The sequence below is a fragment of the Chiloscyllium punctatum genome, chromosome 12 (genome assembly GCF_047496795.1).
Source record: "Chiloscyllium punctatum isolate Juve2018m chromosome 12, sChiPun1.3, whole genome shotgun sequence".
Lineage (NCBI taxonomy): Eukaryota > Metazoa > Chordata > Chondrichthyes > Orectolobiformes > Hemiscylliidae > Chiloscyllium > Chiloscyllium punctatum.
The window spans coordinates 31,977,454-31,995,176 of record NC_092750.1 but is presented as its reverse complement, the minus strand read 5'-3'; the positions used below and the strand labels follow the sequence as shown (position 1 = coordinate 31,995,176).

Sequence of the window (17,723 nt, the reverse complement as noted above, 5' to 3'; positions counted from 1 at the left end):
AGGATCATGTTTCCCTGGTGAATGCGCCTATGATGGTACAGGAATTGTAGGAAGCAATAAAGCATCTCCAGGGTGGCAAAACACCAGGGCCAGATGGATCCCCGAGTGAGTTTTCTCAGGAGTTCAGAAATGTGTTAGTGGAGCCACCTCTGGAGATGTATAGCTATTTATATGCACAGGATTGTCTGCCACCTTCTCTTAGGGAGGCTAATATCTCCCTCATTTTAAAGAAGGGGAAAGACCCCGAAGAATGTGCTTCATACAGACCAATTTCATTTTTGAATATTGATTTTAAAATTCTGTCAAAAATGCTGGCCCTGAGGTTGGAAAAGGTATTGCCCTGTTTTATAAAAGAAGATCAAGGGCCATAGCTCCTCCAACAATATCAGGAGGTTACTGAACATAATGCAGGTATACCAGCAAAGATTGATTTTGGGTTTGGTGGTCTCACTAGATGCGGAAAAGGCATTTGACCAGATAGAATGGCTATACCTGTTTGGGGTCCTAGAGCGCTTTGGTCTGGGGGGATCCTTTGCCAGATGGATGGCGATATTGTATAATGATCGTAAGGCAGCAGTCATCACAAACGACAAGAAGTCAGATAACTTTAATATTGGGAGAGGTAGTCGACGGGGTGACCTCTTTCACTGCTGTTATTTACCTTGGCAGTAGTCTCACCTAATGGATCTATCAGGAGGGATCCTGAAATAATGGCACCAGGGGTGGGAAAGGGGAGCATAAGATCACCCAAAACCTTTTTTTCTCGGCCAATCCAGAGGAGTCTGTTCCTCGATTGATTCAAAAAATTAACTTTGTTTCGCAATTTTTCAAGATACAGGATCAACTTCACAAAATTGGAAGCCATGCCAGTGAGGGTGGGGGGGAGGGATTAGTAGAGGTGCCTGATCTGAAGGATGGAATGCAGTTCCTGTTTAGATGGTCGTGAAAATAATTTTTGTATTTGGGAATTTTTATTACTCCTTCCTTCCACCAGCTGGAAAAACTAACTTTGTACACCTACTGGAGAGGATAAAGCAGGATTTGCACCGGTGGGAGGGATTACAGTTACCATGGTTAGGCCGAATAGCCCTGATTAAAATTGATGCTCTCCCTCGCCTGTTGTACGCCATGAGAATGCTCCCGTTGTTGCTACCCAGACGAGTGTTATGGAGGCTCAATGGTTGGCTCGGTTCTCTCTTATTTGGTGTCGCAGGTGCCCCTTAATTAAATTTACTAAATTGCAGCTCCCGCAGGGTGAGTGAGGGGTGGACCTTCCAGACTTGAAGAGATATCAAATAAGCGACTTGTTGGCATATGTGGGTGACTGGGTATGGGGGGATTTGGAGTCGATTTGGCTTGATGTTGAAGCCTCGCAATCAAGATGTTCCCTAGTTAATCTATTATTCACGGATAAAATGAAATATGTCACTGAGCAGTGTAAGAGACCAAACATTTTAAATACAGTGAAAGCCTGGAGGATAATGAGACAAGACGAGGGCAATTGGCTTAAGACCTTGCTGTTTACCCCATTGGTGGGAGCCCAAGGATTTGAACCTGGGGCAATGTACTCTGGCTTTAAGCTATGGGAGAATAAGGGAATCATTTGTCTGGCGGATTTATTCAAGGGGGTGGTCTTGATGTCATTGAGCCAACTAAGTCAGATCTATGGATTGTCTAATAGGGACCTTTTCTGGTACTTTCAGATAATGGATTATATACAGAGGAAGACCATGCTCCTGGCTCAGTTTTACAAGTCAGACAGGGAGAAAAGAGTGCTCCAGTGCACGGGCACTCTTTCAGTTAGTATCCTGTATCATTTACAGAAAGGACGTGCCTTAGGAGATGTGGAGAGACTCTGTAGAATGTGGAATCAGGAACTAGGAAAACATGGGAAACATGGGAAGATATATGGGAAAACGTAAAGAAAATCTCAATATGTAACAAAGCGCAGGCCATGCAGTTGAAGATCTTACACAGGGCTCATATGGCGCCAGAGAGGCTAGTTAAGTTCAAGAGAGGAGAGTCTCCAGGGTGTCCCACATGTAAAATTAGTATAGGCATTCTTATAGACACCGGTACTGGTCAAGCTACAAGATCCAGTGATACTGGTGTGCCATAGTAAGGGAGCTGAAGGAAATCCTGGGAATTGAAGTCAAAGTGGACCCAGTATTTCTTCTGGGGTTGTCAAATTTGCCCTTTCTGGGGGAACATGGGAAAAGACTGTGTAACATTCCTACCCACTGTGCGAGGAACAACATTTTAAAGAATTGGACATTGGAAAAACCAACAAGTCTTATGTGGTGGCATAGGCTGGTGATGGAGCATCTCCCTGAAGGCTACCTCACAAATATGGTGCACCACAAACGGAGCAGTTTTATAAGACGTGGCAGCCCTTTCGAAATTGTCTTGATGCAGATTAATTGGCAATATTAATTAGGGCTATGATACAGCCATGGGAATCCGTTTGGGTGCCCGTGGGGCCCTGGAAGGGGGAAGCTGGAGGAAAAGAAAAATATGGGTACAATGACTGGTGCCCCCAGGGGTGGGAGCTTCAGTGGAGGTGTGGTGAGTGAAATAGAATAAAGTAATGTGATTTAAACTAATTTAAATTCAGCTTAATTTAATTTTTATTTAATTTGATTGTAGTTTAGTTTAAGTAGATATGTTTGTTCTGATAGAATAGTAGGTAATTTAGCATTAATAGCATTGTGATATGATATTGTTGCATTACCTCTATCTTTTTGTATTTTTGTTTTTTTAAATATATATAGTTGTTTTGTAAAAAGCTTTTAATAAAAATATTTATTAACAATAAGAGGTCCTTTTATTGTGTATGCTAAAGAAAACAACACTGGCCTCCTGGAAGTCACTAGACTTCATACTTCATAAATATGTAAAATCTATCCACTGAATATTTACTTGACATACGTTTACATTTAACAATTTATTTGAAACTCAGTTCCTTTTTACAGAAGATATCACACGGCTGGCCATGTGATACATTGCTCCAAAATGAGCTCTGCTAGGCCTCGGGTATTTCTTGTATCAAAGAGATTAGCCACAGCATGTTCTATTTATAACAACGAGGTTCAGTGGAAAAGCATTTCATGGTTTGTTTTCTGTAGTCTGAGAAAGACAGACAGTTAAACATGATGCTATTATGCCTTGACTTAAGTTTAATTGCATTGCATAGCTGTGATAAAGATCAATTTATATTGGAGCAGAAGCCCAGGCAAGCCCAAACTCTCTTCAAGGAAATACTTGATGTAACTGCAGACAGATTTATAAAACTCAATACATAGTGTAGTCAAACAAAGTTATCAGGTGATAACTTATCTTCTGGTTATTTCTTAAATTTGAGGTTGGAGTAGGGAAGAGGTGGTGCTTAGGTATGGGTGTGTTGTCTATCATGTCCTTTCTTAAAACCAGAAAAGCAATTTTTTAGCTGAGAAATATCAATATTTTTATTTTTGTGCAAAAAATCCATTATCTTCTAATTCATAATTATATTCCAAGTAATTATTCCCAAAGTAGTATATTAAAATAATATCCTTAGAAATTAGACTCCATTTACCCTGATAACCTGGTCTTTTCTAACATAAAAATCCTCTGTTGAGACAATTGTTGTTTTACCTTGCATAGTGTTTCTCGTGCTTGGATTTTTGTATCCAGGATACCAAGCGTTGGACCCTTCAAACTTTAAATTGGTGAGAATTTACCTGCAGCTGTCATGGTTTATTTCTGAAAGGAGTCTCCCACCACGGAGAGCACACTGATATGGTCCAAAGAGACTCTCAAAGGAATAGTTTTATGTAATTTAATTCCCAAATAATGTGGTGGACTTAATTGCAGAAGTTGAATGGTTAGTTACAGATACATAATCTCCAGCTAGCATTGTGTTTCATCAATTTACTTCTGGCTTAACATTTGCAAATATAAATGCATTAACATGTACCATGAGGCAAAACAGCAATGAAAGCCTGTTATCTTGTATCTGAGTTTGGACTCTGATAAAAACAAGTAATGGTTTGATTGCCAGTAATATGTTAAGTCTTAGTGTTTTAACCTGTTTTTAAATGACACTGTGAACACCAATACTGTGTGCCAAGTCTTAATACTGTATAAAGGTAGCAAGCAAGTTAAATATTTTACTGTTGAAAATGTGTACCCTCACCATTTATGCAATTATGAAATATTTTCAGTCCTATTACAAAAGGGAAACTTCCAAAGTGCTAATTTCTAATATTACTCAATTGGTATACTCAGTTGAGATAGAGTGGTATCTTAAAGTCAAGGAGGGTGATAGAATGGGAATTGGTTGAACCAAGTTGAGGTAGCTCTATAAAGTTAGGTTGAGGGTACAATAGGAAAGTGAAAAGGAAAGATCTACGCCCAGCTCTTCCATGATTAAGATGCCTCTGGCAAAAGATCTGCTCCATCTGCCTCCTGAAGAAGAGACGAGGAAACACAAGAAAAAATGTTTGGTGCAAAGTCCCAACTCCTGTTTCATGAATGCCAAATGTCCCAATTGCTACAAAATCACGACAGTTTTCAGCCGGACACAGCTGTCATGTTATATGTGGGATGCTCCACTGTACTTTGCCAATCCATGGTAGAAAGGTCAGGTTAACAGAAGTCTGTTCCTTCAAAAGAAAGCTGGCATCTCAGGTTGGGTGAGACTACCTGACCACCTGGGCATTAGGAAACTGGCTAAGGGATAATGATTAACTTTCCTGAGATCTGGTTTGCAGAAGGAAGGAAATATAGCTGAGGGAGGCTGCAGGGCTATTCACTGTCCTGAAGCCTTACCCATCTAGTTTATGTAAACTGTTTTGGACCTTCTGCTGGTATTGAGTTATTTGTTGGAATTGTCAAATAAAATGTAACATTTAAAAAAATCAAAGTATAGTGAGAGGCCAGAGGGAGGCATCAGAGGTCTGTATTAAATGGGATGGGGTAAACAATGTTAAATGAAGATGTATAGTTGATGAGTTTAAAGCCACACGTAAGTGGAGCTTGACAGTGGTGAGGAAAATGAATTAAATACTTTGAGGAACAAAGTTGACATATGAACCAATAATGTGAAGTTGCTTAGTTGAAAAGGCCCTCAGAAATTAGTTACGTTTAATATAGTCACATTTTAATCTAATAGGTACCAGACTTCAGCCAGAAAAAAAAATCACAGGATTTCAGTGAGAAAGTAAATTAACTAAGGATCAGTGTCAGCAGGAGAGGAGGGATTGGAGGATGCAGCTGCATTTCCCTCTGGTTTCTACAGAATTATGGGATGAGCAGTTGCACTGAGTGACAAGATCACAGTACCTTTTGAATTGGAGTGACTTGTGTGCCATTTTATTACTGCAATTATTAATTCACAAGCATTTACTGTTTTCTGTATGAATCCTTTTAAAAGCTGATCATAAGCTACTATCTCAATGAGCTCTTCTTGGATTGGGCGTTTGGGATAAAGTACGTTCTACCAATTAACCTACTGTAGGATAACTGTGGGAAATCTGAAAGTAATACTTTTGCTAATACACAATTTGAATTATGAATCTTCAGAAACATTTTTAACATGACATTTGCATATCCCACCTCCTTCCAAATGCAGAATGAGCGACTTAGAATTTCCAGAATTTGTAGTATTTTATTAGTTAACAGTACATGAATTAATCGTGCATATAATTTGATTAAGTCATCAGTATTGTCGTGATGAAGCATAAGCTAGATACTGGAAATCTGAAATAGAAAATCCTAGAATCACTCTGCAGATCAGGCAGTATCATAGAATCCCAACAGTGTGGAAACAAGCCCTTCGACCCAGCAAGTGCACACCAACCCTCTGAACAGTAACCCACCTAGACCCATTCTCATAACCCCTAACTAATACACCTAACTTATGCATTCCTGAACACTATGGGCAATTTAACATGGTCAATTCACCTAATCTGCATATCTTTTGGATTGTGGGAGGAAACCAGAGCACCCAGAGGCAACCCACACAGACACCGGGAGAATGTGCAAACTCCACACGGACAGTCGCCTGGGTCCCTGACACTGTGAGGCAGCAGTGCTAACCACTGAGCCACCGTACTACCCAAGGATCTAGAGGAGACGCAGAATTAGCATTTTGCATTGATGACCGTGCATGAGAAGACTCATAAATATTTTTAGCTATACTGTGTTCACCAGTGGGTGACCATTACAGGCTTAGTATAACATGTAAATGTAAGTGCATTTTAGAATACTTTGGTGAGTTTTGGTGTTTTCCTGCTTCATTTAATAATGCAATCAACTGGCTTGAAATGAAACTTGGAGAATTTTAAGTACTCTCTTATTTCATATCCAGGTTTATTATTTTCTGTTCACGTTAATTCTGAATAATAGAAAAGCAATTTATTGTCACTTGTATTAATGAAAATACAGTGAAATGTATATAAGCCACCACAATTTGGTGCCATTTAATTACAGAAGTTATAAAAAGAAATAATTGAGACAAAATCGGGACAAATATCATCTCTTGTTCCCTCCACGGCTCCTGGCTTTCTAAAGTGGCTACAAGACACTGCTACCTAAGTAAGGATTTCCGGACCGGACCGGATCCACTGTGTTCCCACTGCCGAAGCCGACAGCAAAGCCACTGCATTGCTGTCATAACAGGGAGGGTCAGACCAGACCCACTGAGTCACCAATGCTGATGCTGTCACTCAAGCTGTCGCTACTTCAGTCATTGCCACAGCCATGATGAATGAACCAGGCCCACCATACCACCACCACCGCATACAACAGCAGGAGGAATGAACTGGACCCACTGTGCCACCATCATTGCACTGCCACCAGGGGGAACTAACCGGACCCACCGTGCTATCACTACTGCACTGCCACCAGGAAGAACTAACCAAACCCACCATGCCACCACTGCACCGCCATCAGGAGGAGCTAACCAGACCCACCGTGCCACAATGACTACCCTGCCCCCAGAATGGATGGACCAGAACTACTGTGCTACCATCACTGCACTGCCACCAGGAGGAACAAACCGGACCCAGTGATGAAAGGTTTGATAAACCCATGGCCCCAAGGATTAAACATTCAGATCTACCATGCTGCCGCCACAGTATGCCTTCGCAAACGCCTTCTGCCACTGCAGCTGTAAAAAAGGTGGACTTTGAAGAATGAAGAAACGATAAAAAAAATCAACAAAGAATGCAGCTGGCGAGGTGAGCAGGACTGTACAGGCACAGAACCTGAACACTTCTTACCTTTCGTAGGAATAAGCCTCATATCATAACAATAAACAATTTCTCCGGATAGTAATATTTCTGCTGCATACGTTTTTATTCTTACTACAATAACAGCAAAATAGTGCTGCAAATCTGAAATAAAAACAGAAAATGATGCAGAAACTCAGTACATCTGAAGAAGGAGAAACAATTAGCATATTCAGTCTGATATGAATTCTTCAGAACTCTGGTTTAACACACTTTCCCTCTTCACAGATGCTGCCAGGTCCACTGATTTTCTCCACTACTTTGGATGCTCATCTACTTGACTACTGTTCTAAATGTTTTCAAGTCCATTTGCATTAACAGTCTCATAGGGAGAAAAGATGAAACTGCTTTTTGTAAACTTTCCTAAGCCCCAGTCACAATAAACTTGATTTTGGCTGACAACTCGGACTTGCTAACTGGGTACTGCATTTATAAATTCAGCAAAGTAGCTATTTGGTATGTGCTGAGTAATGTGAACTGAGTGTTTGTTTGTCATCCCTAGATGATATGTTGCAGTTATTGTAGACTAGAGAGTGTTAGTGATTCAGCCAAAAACTAATTCATCATTGCAGCTCTGAATTTCAATTTGACTGCAAATACTCCTTTTTCAAAGTGTGATGTTTTACAGGAACATTTGTCTGAATGTTTGGATAACTGTGGTGCAGTGCTGCATAGACTGTACTGTTTTATTTTAAAAGATGATCCCATTATTCGTAAGGGAGACAAGGAAAGAGCTGCTTTACCAAACTTGGAAAGACGAGCATTAAATCTGTCCCAAAGTTCTCTTCACAACTGCCCACATACCATTTTCTTTCTCTTCATCTTGAAGCATTACCTTTTGTTGGACTGTGATAGGTGTTAGTGTGAGCAGCCTCCAAGTTGCTATCCAGCTGATCATTTTATGTATCTTAGCATGGGATGCAAATATAGGTGGGCAACATGCAAATAGAAACATTGAGCCAGCTACAACTTCATTCTTTGTCAGCAGATGCTCTTTCTGTCTTCCCTTCTCCATTTGTAACACATTATTAATTTAGTAGAAAGTATATATCTTAACTGCAACATGGTGATTTATCCATGATCATATGACGTCCCATATGTTTCTGTATTCTTATTAGTGGCAGATACTTGGACAGTCCCTGCTTATTTAAATCAGTGAATTGACCATCAATCAAGTGGGCAATTTTATTCTTCGTGTTGAATTTCTTAAATGCTGTTGAAGCAGTCTCCAATTGGAGCTTTTGCATCACCGTCGTATCTTTTGCCTCCTAGGTTGTCAAAAAAATTTGAGGAGTCAGGAGGTGAAAGTTATTACTGCAAAATACCTGTTCTGATGGAGGATGGTAAGATTTAGGAAGGGGGATGTTGATATTAAGAAGGAGGTTATGTTGTAAACATTTAAGGTAGGTAAGTGCCCAGGGCCTGAGGTGATCTATCACAGGATACTGAGGGAGGCGAGTGAACAGATTGGGGCTTTCAAGGAGATCTTGCGTTCTTTAGCCACAGACAAGGTCCCAAAACACTGGAAAATAACAAATATTGTTCCTTTATTTAAGAAAGGCAACAGGATTAATCCAGGAAATTACAGTCTTACATTAGTGGTAGGGAAATTATTTAAGATGCTTAGAATTGGAGAAGAATGGACTTATGTAGTAGTGCGGGGGAGGTATTGTCTCTCAAATTTGATTGAATTTATTGAAGAAGTGACCATGATGATTGAGGGTAGGGTAGTGAATGTTGTCTACATGGGCTTTAGTAAAGCATTTGACAAGGTCCTTCATGGTAGGCTAGTCATAGAAAAATAAATCACATGTGATCCATGGTAGGTTGGTAAACTGGATACAAAATTGTCATGGTTTAAGATCAGATTAGATTCCCCTACAGTGTGGCCCTTCAGCCCAACAAATCCACATCGACCCTCCAAGGAGTAATCCACTCGGACTCATTTCGCTCTGACAGATGCACCTAACACAATGGGCAATTTAGCATGTCCAATTCACCTGACTTGCACATCCTTGGACTGTGGGAGGAAACTGGAGCAAACCCACGCAGACACTGGGAGAATGTGCAAACTCCATGCAGACAGTCACCCGAGGCTGGAATCTAACTTGGGTCCCTGGTGCTGTGAGGCATCAATGCTAGCCACTGTGCCACCCAAGTTATTGGAGACAGAGTTGTGGAGAGGTGTTTTTCTCACTGGCGATCTGTGATCAGTGATGTTCCGCAAGGATCAGTGCTGGGACCTGTTGTTTGTAATATATTTTCATCCAAGTCGTTTATATATATATAAGTGATGTTTACTAAGTTTGCAGATGACACACCTTGATGTTGTGGATAGTGAGGAAGGTTATCAAATGATACTGCAGGATATAAGTCTGTTAGAAAGTTGGGTAGAGAAATGGCAGATGGAGTTTTATGCAGACGAGTGTGAGATGATGCATTTTGAGAGGTCAAATATAAGAAGAAAATGTCGTAAATGATAGGAACCCGAGGAGCATTGATATCCAGAGGGATCTTAGGGTGCAAGTCCATAGCTCCTTGAAAGTGGCATCACAAGTGTGTAAGGTGGTAAAGAATATGTATGGCATGCTTGCCATCACGGGTTGGGGGATTGAGTATAAAAATTGGTAAGTCATGTTGTAGCCGCATAAAATGTTTGTTAGATCACACTTGGAATATTATGTGCTGTTCTGTTCACCACGTACAGGAAGGATATGGAGGCCTTGGAGTAGGTTCAAAAGAGGTTTATCAGGAATTTGCTTGGAATGGAGTGTAATACATTTGACACACTTGGATTGTTTTCGCTAGTGTCGCAGGCTGAGGGGCGACCTGATAAAAGTAAATAAAATTATGAGAGGCATGAGTGGAAAGTCTGAAGGATATGTACAAGGTAAGATGTTTACACAGAGGGTAGTAGGTGCCTGGAACACACCAGTGAAGCAGAGACAATAGCAACATTTAGACAGATGTAAAGAACAGCAAGAGATCCCTTCTGACAATCATCTTGTCTCCCAATTGAAGACCAGATACAGAAGCATTCTCCATCCACTTACTGTTCTAACAGTTCCAATGGGGTCTATAACAAAGCAAGCAGTTATCACAGTCTTATTTCCAAGTTAAAAACCACACAAAATCAGCTTGTACTTCCAAATAAAGCTATTGGGCTATAAGCTTTTGGAGCACTGCTCCTTTTATCAGGTAGCTAATGGGGCAGGATCATAGGACATGGAATTTATAGTAAAAGATCTTCGTGTCATACAACTGATGTGATATATTGAACAAACTAGATTGCTATTAAGTCTATCATCTATTAGAATGGGTTGCAGGTTTTGATTCGTTAATATGTAAAGCCCAGAACTCCTTTCAACTCACATTCCCAAGATAGCTTAAGGTTTTATAAAAGATAAGTGACATCTCAGCTCAGATAATGCCTTAAAGGTGTGAGACTAGAGTCTGTCAGTAATCCAACCTTGAGTCAGACTGGTTCTATTTCCAAAGTAGGAATTTTTAAAATGGCACATGGATTGCGAACAGATTGTGTGCCTTTTAAAAAAAAGTAGACTGTATCTGCAATTACAATTCTGCACATGCGAATTTACCCCTTAGATTTATTTTTGTGTGTATGCGTGCGCAAGTGCATGCATACTTGATAGAGTATATACATGATGGTGATCGTGTATATGCCTGTGACAGGGTGTGCGCATGCATGCAGGACCTTGGGCTCACTTCACTCTACAGGTGACCCCACTACACTATTCTCGTGTGCTCTCTCTCTCACGCTCGCTCGCTCACTCTCACTCACACAGAGTCCGTCTCATACACATGCTCTCTCTCAGACATGCACACACCCCATACTCACCCACTCACAGGCATATACTTAATCACGCACGCACTCTCACACGTGCTCTCTGTCTCTGTGTGTGTGTCTCTCTGTCACTCTCTGTCACTCTCTGTCACTCTCTGTCACTCTCTGTCACTCTCTGTCACTCTCTGTCACTCTCTGTCACTCTCTGTCACTCTCTGTCACTCTCTGTCACTCTCTGTCACTCTCTGTCACTCTCTCTCTCACTCTCTCTCTCACTCTCTCTCTCACTCTCTCTCTCACACACATACAATTCTGCACATGCAAATTCACCCCATAGATTATATTTGTAGATACATTCTATTTTGTTCAAAAAGTACACAATCTGGAGGCAGTCAATCCATGTGATGTTTTATCAATTCCTACTTTGGAAATAGAACCTGTCTGACTCCAGGTTGGGTTACTGACAGACTCTAGCCTCACGCCTTTTAATGCATTGTCTGAGCCAAGGTGTCACTTTTTAAAATAAAACCTTAGGTTATCTTGGGAATGTGACTTAGGCAAGTCCCATAACTACTTCTATTAATGAATCAAAACCTGCAACTCATTCTAAAAGATGAAGGACTTCACAGCAATCTAGGTTTGTTCAATATATTGCATCAGTTGTATGACACTTTGATCTTTTACTCTAAATCCTGTATCCTATGATCCTGTCCCACAGCTGCCTGACAAAGGAGCAGTGCTCCAAATAAACCTGCTGGACTACAATCTGGTGGTGTGATTTTTAACTTTGTCCACCCCACTCCAATACCACATTATAATTTCCAGGAGGCCTTGTAAAGAAAACACTCAAGGTCACAGTAACCTGTCAAAGTCCTCTCTTAAAGAAACTACTCTTAAAGAAAGGTTTTTCCATAAAACGTGAAATAAATCAATCTTTCTTAACCTGACTCCTCCAAGAAATATTAAACATGAAGTATCTTTGTAACACTTGCCATTTCTCACCCAAAACAGATGGGTGGCGAGGTCTTGCTATCTACTTGATGGTGTGTTTCATTATAAGGGTGTGATCTATTCATCCAGAGGCTCAAAATAATGCTGTGGAGACAAGAATTTCTCCCACCACAGCTGCTGGAAAATGTACACTTAATGAATTAATAATCTCAAAGAATGCTTATCTCACTACCAGTGATGAAAAAAGTAGAGTTGTCATAAAATTCTAGATACTTCTCTGACATTCAGGGAAGAAAATCTGCGATCCTAAGCAGGTCCAAGGGACTCCAGACCCACAGCAATGTGATTCCTGCTGAAATGAGCTGGCAAAATGTTCATCTGTGTCAGACCATTACACACACACAGAGAAACAAAACATTGTCTACCCAGCATCAATCGAGGCATTAGAAATGTCAAACACCCCTTGCAAGGTTACTAATATCTCAAGTATTATGTCGTCATTGGAAATGCTGTCCATGGATAAGTTTTAGCAACTTCTTGGCAGTAAACTGTGCAGCTATGCAGCTTAAAGGAGAATGTCATGGGATATGGGCCAGCATTTATTGCATGTTCCTGGTTGTCTATTGACAAGGTGTGGTGAGCTGCCTTCTTGAACTGCTGAAGTCCATACGCTGCAGGTAGACTCACCATGGCATTAGGATTGAACTCCAGGATTTTAACTCTGTGACACTTCAGTAATGGTGCTTTGTTTTCCAAGTAAGGATGGTGAGTGACTTGGAAGGGAATTTGTAGGTGATGGTATTCTGCTGCCCTTGTCCTTCTCAGTGGTAGTGGCCGTGAGTTTGGAATTGCTGTCTAAGGAGCATTTGAGAATTTGTGCAGTGCCCTAACAGTGATCTCATAAAAGGGTGATGAATTACCAAGGAAAAAGAAAGTGAGCTTGTCAGAAAGGAATGGCGATAATTGTGGTAGATTTTAATCTACATGTTGACTGGAAAGGTTAGATAGCTAAATGTAGCCTAGATGAGTTAATAGATCATATTTGGGAAAGTCTCTTATGTCCTGGGGTTAACCAGAGAGTAGGCTACATTAGATCTGGCCTTGTACAATGAGATAGAGTTAATGAATGATCTCATAGTGAAGGTGCCCCTAACTAGCAGTGACCATAATATGATAGTATTTTGGTCCTTAAAATTCAAACAAAGGAAAAATTTAGAGTGAGTAAGGGAGAAAGTGAGCCTGAAATACGAAAGTTTACTAAAATATTTTAAAGAAGAATTAACAAAGTGAGCCTTTGTCCCATAGAAAGTAAGAATTGAGAATTAATGATGCAAATGAAGGGAATGGCAGATGAGTTGACAATATTTGCTGTAGAAGATGCATAACAATGCAGGAGCAGCAATAAATCTGGAAATGTTAAGGAAGGTGTAACTCATGAAAATCGCAAACACCAGAAAAGTGGAACTGAGTAAATTGCTGCAGGCGGATGAGTGCCCAGGTCCTTCTGGAAGGGCTTCATCCTAAGGTATTGAAACAAGTGGTGAGTGAGATAGTTGATGATTGATTTAATTTCCTAATCTCCCTTGATTGAGGAATGGTCCTATTCAAATTGGAAGATGATGAATAGAACTTTATTCAAAAATGGAGACAGGAAACTACAGGCTGCCATAGGGAAGATGTTAGAAGCTATTATTAAAGAATTATTATAGCAAGACATGTTGAAAAATTCAACATAATCTGGTAGAGGCAACTTTTTTTCATTAAAAGAAAAGCTTGACCAATCTTTTGGAGTTCTTTAACTTTAATAATTTTAGTTATTCCACATTTGGAAAGTTCTGGTCGCCACACTTCTGGAAGGATATGAAGGCTTTGGAGAGGGCACAGAAACGGTTTACCAGGATGATGTTTGGTTTGGAGGAGAGATTGGATGCACTTCATTTAGATTAGATTAGACTAGATTAGATTCCCTACAGTGTGGAACCAGGCCCTTCAGCCCAACAAGTCCACACCGACCCTCCGAAGAGTAACCCACCCAGACCTATTTTCCCTCTGACTAATGCACCTAACACCATGGGCAATTTAGCATGGCCAATTCACCTCACCTGCACATCTTTGGGTTTTCACTTGAACATTGAAGGACGATCTGATAAAGTTTACAAAATTGAAAGAGGCATGGATAGAATGGATAGTTGGAGTCTTTTTCACAGGGTAGAAATGCCAAATATGAGGGGACATAGCTTTAAGTTAAAGGGGGGGGGGTAAGTTTTTTTTACCGAGGGTGATAAACACATGAAATGCACTGTCACAGGAGATTGTGAAGGGTATGCAGTAGCAATGTTTAAGAGAAATCTTGACCGATATGAATAGGCAGGGAATAGATGAATATGGACCACATGTAGGGAAAAGGTTTTTAGGTTAGAAAGGACCATGTGTCGGTGCAGTCTTGGTGGGCTGAAGGGCCTATTCCTGTGCTGGACTGTTCTTGGTTCTTTAATCTGTAAACCTTCCGTTCTATTCTGTGAACTTTTTGCTCGAGACACTTTGGTTGTGGCTCAGGTAGTTACTTGGAGATGATTACCTTTTGTGGTTCTTCATAGCTGCTCATATTCCCTCAGCAGAACCTCGTTCTTGGACATCTTTACTGTGATTTTGTTTGAACAGGAGAGTGGGGATTGTAATGTACATGCAAGATCAAAAAAGGCAGGAGATGCAGTGCTGATTTCTTTCAGAAATTAATGATAGCAATTTTGTCAGAAAAAAAATCCAAAGAATTCAATTGCAGTTACCTGTTAATATCTGAAGGTGTCACTGTCTCAACCTCAAAATGGACACTAGGTGAAAATGTTTATAACTAAAAACGGTGAATGGAAAGCAATATAATTTCAATATTACAGGTAAAGACAATATTTTGATGCATGTCTAGTTTGTAATTTGCTGTGGATTTTGGGGAAAAAAGACCAAATTTAATAATTTTTCATTCAATTTTGACATTTTGAAGAAAATTCATTTTTAAATCCAGTTAGTTTGAATGTTATAGAGTATAAAATCATCTCAATCCTAAGCAGATGGAGGTATAAAATAAGCAGTATATTAACTGGGAAGCATAAAACCCCAAAATAATGCTGTTTTTCAGTAGCTACTTCTAGCTGGCTTAACAAATAGAACAGGTTTATCTCAAAATCTCTCCAAGAGTCACATGGTTTATTTACTTTTGAGAGTTATGCAGATCCAAATCCTTAGGCAAAAGTATTATCTCTCTGAAAATTAAGAATGGATCAACCAGAGTTCCAAACATCTGCACCTTCACTTCACTGTGTGTTGTGCATTCTGTTCTGCCACCCTGATGCACTTTGTATAGTATGATCTGCCTGTGGAGAATTTGGGACTGGTCTCTAACCAGCTGTGGAAGTATGATAATCATCAATAAAGTGTTCCTGTTCAGATATGTCAACTCTCTTCCTGGTATATAATTCCTGGTTTAAAAAAGAGAATCAATAGAAAAAAAAACGCTCCCTCTGCTGTCTGTGCAAAACGCACTACAATTTTTTTAACACTTATGCAGTGATTCAAGTAACTTGAATACTGCCTTAAGCATTAATTGTTTTAGTAGTGCCTGACCCAAAAAAACTTCTAAAGTTCTCCTCAGCCAAACACAATGAGCTAGTAATTAACAGTCATAATGTACTACAAACCATCAGTTGTTGCATCAGGTGGGATTGCAATCTCATTGTTCCAAAGCCTTTTTGTTTGTGGTATTTCATCCTTTTCAAAGTTTTATGATTCTTCCAGGGTTATCATTATAACGTTATACATGTTGAACAAGGTAATGGATGTGAAGGGTTGATATGAGATGGACTGGAGTTCTGCCCTGCTATAGGAAGGATATTATTAAATGGTAGAGGGCACAGATCAAATTTACAACAATGTTACCGAGACTGGAGGGTTTGTGTTCTAAGGAGGGGTTGGATAGGCTTGGGCTATTTTCCCTGGAGTGTAGGAGGCTGAGAGGTGACCTTACAGAGGTAAATAAAATCATGAGGGGCAGAGGTAAGGTGATTAGCCAAGGCCTTTCCCCAGGTAGGGGAGTCCAAAACTGGAGGGCATAGGTTTAAGGTGAGAAAGAAATGTTTAAAAGGGACCTGAAGATCCTCTCACAGAGGATGATTCATATGTGGATTGAACTGCCAGAGGAAGTGGTAGAGGAGAGTACAATTACAATATTTAAAACACATTTGACAGGTACATGAATAGGAAAGTAGAGGGGTATTGGCAAAACACTGGTGAATGGGACTATTTCAGTTTAAGAAAACCGGCTGGGGGACAAACTGGACCAAAGTGTCTGTTTCAGTGCTGCATGACTCTATGTCTGTCATCTATAATACAAAGCCTGGCTGAAGCATTGTGCAATCTGGGCAGTTGTAGTTGGAGGGATGCATGTCTTCTGCTCCTCATCTTGCCCATCTGCACAATGTAATCTGAGTAGACTTAATAAGATGTAATAAACAGTATCTTCTGACTAAAGATAAGAGCCTGTTTGTTCGGATTTAACAGTGATTCATCCTTCATCGCAACTTACTAACCACCGTGTGGTACTGCTACAGAAAGGTTGGTGACAGCAAAGGAAGAACACATTTGTAACATGGTGACAGCATTGATGGATGTTGTGCAAAGTGCACAACATTGATTCCGCAGTGAAAAGAACTATGAAGAATCTGACGGAAATGAGACAGAATATTCTGAAAAATAGAGTAATTCTAATTTCAAAGCATACACCTTTAAGAAAGGAACAGCTAATCCGTCAGCTTGAAGTATTTAAACAGACATCAGTCAGCAAAGGCTCATGGAAGCAGTAACAACTAGCAGCTGCACTCTGAGGCAAAAAGACAGCCAGACCTATGGGGGAGAAAAAGCACAGAAAAAGCCAAAGTGGTTCACTGTTTAATCCCACTTGGACAATAATGGAATAATCCTGAGTCAGGAATCAGCTGAGATGTGTTCAGTTTTGGAGCTCCAACAGTGAGTTAGACGCTTCATGGGAGATGTTAGAAAATTTACCCGAATAACGCAAAGCCCAGGTTGGAAGTTTGAAAACTGAAAATGGGAGTACTTATCAGTAAACTGACTATTGCTGCTTTCGTAAATGGCGTCATGTGCAAAAATTGAAATGGGGCCATAATTTTATATTGAAGTGAAGAATATCAGCAGCTAGTTTAAACATCGTAAGTACATTGCAGAAGAAGTTTAAGACTAGTGAGGTGTTTCAGATCCAAGATAAATTTTATTACAAAGTCTTGATGTGGAAGGAGTGCAAACATGCCAATTTGTTGGGTGGGGTGCAGTTGGGGAGAAAGTGTGAATTGATCCTACAAGAAGGAAAAGAGCAAAAATGCCCTGTAGCTCAAAAAGGCAAGAAACCTCCTAATACACATCAAAAATGACCAGAATCCTCTATTTTAATTCTTAAAGCCAGGAAGGTTACACTAATATTGTAGAAAAAGTACTTATCAGAATTTACAAGCTTGGAATATTGAAAGCTTTATTTGAATCATGTTGGTACAGTGCAAAATTTTAAACCTCTAAACAATTTTTAAAAAATACAAGTGTCTTAAGAAAAAAGATTTCCAACCAGTGGTCAATCACAACTACAGCGCAGCTAGTAAATGGAATTGAAAGGTTTATGAAAAGATTTTACTACA

The 17,723-nt window shown here is 40.0% G+C and overlaps 1 protein-coding gene and 1 pseudogene across 2 annotated transcripts in view; both read left to right on the top strand.

Annotated features, from left to right (window-relative positions):
* LOC140483756 (FYVE, RhoGEF and PH domain-containing protein 3-like) overlaps positions 1–17,723 on the top strand; it is a 221,266-nt gene that overhangs the window by 14,059 nt on the left and 189,484 nt on the right. The gene's annotated exons all lie outside the window — the stretch shown is intronic.
* LOC140483514 (small ribosomal subunit protein eS27-like) lies at positions 4,404–4,677 on the top strand (annotated as a pseudogene).